Here is a 2,837-nt window from a genome sequence, read left to right on the forward strand (position 1 = left end):
AAAACATAAGTCATAGGAATGCTGAAAGAATTCATGTTCAGCAAACTTGCATTAGAAAAATATGTTAAAGAAAGTCTAATAGGGAGGAAAAAAAAGATAGCAGATGAAAGTATGGATCTACACAAGAAAATGAGAAGCACCAGAAATGTGGGTATATGTAACAGCATTTCCCCTCTATTTTTAAATCTTTTTAAAATTTGATTGTATAGGGGTGCCTCAGTTGGTTACTCCAAGAGTCTGACTCTTGGTTTCAGCTCAGGTCATGAAGTTAAGACTGTGAGACTAGCTCCATTGTGGATTCCATGGTCAGTGTCAAGTCTGCTTAAGATTCTCTCCCTTCCCTACTCTCTCCCTCTCTGTCCCTCTTCCCTCTCTCCACCCACACACATGCTCTCTCTCTAAGACAAAGAAATATAATCTTTAAAATTTGATAGTATAAGGCAAAAATAAAAATAATAAAAATATATATTATGGGGTTACAATGTGTGGAGGAGTAAAATGTATGGTAACAATAGCATAAAGGCCAGTTGGGGAGAAATGGAAGTATATTGGTGTAAGTCCCCTAAACATAAGGTAGTAGTTAGAGATCTATAATATCCACACTAAAGCAACCACTAAGATGGCAAAGGTAACAAGCCAATTAAGGAGATAAAAGAATGATTAAAAAAATAATAATCCCAGTAAAACCCTAAAGAAAATAAAAAAGGAGAACAAAGAACAAATGGAGAAAAATAGAAAATAAATAGCAGACTGGTAGATTTTTTTTTTTTTAAGATTTTATTTAGTTATTTGACAGACAGAGATCACAAGCAGGCAGAGAGGCAATCAGAGAGAGAGAGAGGAGGAAGCAGGCTCCCCGCGGAGCAGAGAGCCCAATGTGGGGCTCCATCCCAGGACCCCGGGATCATGACCCGAGCCGAAGGCAGAGGCTTTAACCCACTGAGCCACCGAGGTGCCCCAGCAGACTGGTAGATTTAAACAAAATTATATTGGTCACCATGTTAAATAGTCAAAAACTTCAATTAAAAGGCAAAGATATCAGACTGAATGACAAAGCAATACCCAACTGTCTGTCGTATAATCCCTTAAAATATAATTTTTTAAAACACTTTATTTTTTATTAACATATAATGTATTATTTGCCCCAGGGGTACAGGTGTATGAATCATCGGGCTTCACATTTCACAGCAGTCACCATAGCACGTACCCTCCCCAATGTCCATAACCCAGCTACCCTACCCCCCCAACCCTGTTTGTTTTGTGAGATTGAGTCTCTTATGTAAAACTTCATTTTTTACATAAACATACAAATACCTTAAAAGCCTAGGAAAAGACACCAGTCTGACATTACTTTTTTAAAAAGCTATAGTGGCTCTTACAAAGAAACTGGTTTTTAGAGCAAAGAATTTATCAGGTTTAAAGGTCATTTCAGAATGATAAAGGGGCATTTCCTCAAAACATAATAGCCCTGAACGTGTCTTCAAATAACAAGAAGCAAAATTGATTAAAAAAATGCAAGGAGAAAAAAGATACATTTATAATTATAGTTGGAGATTTAAATACTCTTTTCTCAATAATTAATGCACAAAAATATCCGTAAGGATACAGAAGACTTGAACACTAACTAAATAAAACTAATTGACATTTATACAATATTCCATCCAACAGCAAAGCACACATTCAAGTGTACACAGAACACTTACTAAGGTAGGGCACATTTGGGGTCACAAAACATCTCAAGACTTATTTCCAAATATTCTGCAGTAGAATTTATCTGGTCTTGTCCAGGGTTCCTGGACATGGAGCTCCTAAAGCCCTTAGAATTTCCCAAATAATGTATCTTTTTTATTCATCATGGTATACGCGAATGAGGTGACTCACTGGGGGGGCCCTAGACAGTTTATGCCACATGATTAGAATGTTGAGACCTTGAGCCATCCTGACATCCTGGGAGGGTATGAGCCCAGACGAATTGGAGACTGAGTTTAACCACAAGGTCAATGATTTACTAAACCCTCCCAACATGATAAAACGCTAAGAAAAACTCTGGACTTCCTTAGATCTTGAAAGTTCTCATTACAAGGAAAAAATTTTGTAACTATGAATGTGGTAGATGCTAGACTTACTGTGGTGATCATTCTGCAATATATACAAATACCAAATAATTGTACTGCACCCCTGAAACAACATGCCAATTAGATGTAAATTTAATAAGAAAACAACAGTTAGGTAGGATGCATTGGAAAGCTACTCAGAGAGCTCAAAGCTCTCCGCAGAAAGGAGGGGGAAGGGACAAAAGCAGGGAAGGAGTATGTTTTGTTTTGCAGAACCAACAGTTCCAGCCAAGTTTAAGCTGGAGTAGGTGTTTCACCAGACAGCCCCTTGCTAGGTGTGTCTCACTTGTGATCTCCGTATCTGAGCTAGTTTGCGCTGGACTGGAGCTGAAGACCAGGGCAGAAGCCTCCCTGAGTTGTCCTAAAGTTACCTTTAGTTCATTATAATACTAAGATCTCCTTCTATAGGTGGAGTTTCTGCCATTTTTGGAACATATGATGTATGCACTAGCCCCTGGACGTGCTAAGCATGAGCAATTGAACCAACAGTGCCTGCGCAAGCTCCCTGCTCCCGCCCTTACACTGAATAAACGCTTCCTGCACTAACAGCATGGTGAGACAGTTCTTCGTGAGCTACTTCCCTGTCTTCTTACATGTAACAAGCAATAAAAAGTTCTTTGCTTTTATCATTTCCTCAGGTTGTGTTCAAAGTGATGTTCAACCCCCAACAGTGAACCCCTTAAGTTCAGTTACATAACCAAAAACAAACAAAAACCTCTGGAA

General features: G+C 38.6%; 1 protein-coding gene across 1 annotated transcript in view; it reads left to right on the forward strand.

Annotated features, from left to right (window-relative positions):
- The window catches only part of STARD6 (StAR related lipid transfer domain containing 6), a 37,386-nt gene extending 34,638 nt beyond the window's left edge, over positions 1 to 2,748 (forward strand). The window contains exon 9 of the mRNA XM_059140769.1: positions 2,523 to 2,748. The gene's annotated coding sequence lies outside the window, so the exon portion shown is untranslated. The remainder of the gene's footprint in view (positions 1 to 2,522) is intronic.
- The last annotated feature ends 89 nt before the right edge of the window (positions 2,749 to 2,837 follow it).

This window comes from Mustela lutreola, chromosome 11 (assembly GCF_030435805.1).
Source record: "Mustela lutreola isolate mMusLut2 chromosome 11, mMusLut2.pri, whole genome shotgun sequence".
Taxonomy (NCBI): Eukaryota; Metazoa; Chordata; class Mammalia; order Carnivora; family Mustelidae; genus Mustela; species Mustela lutreola.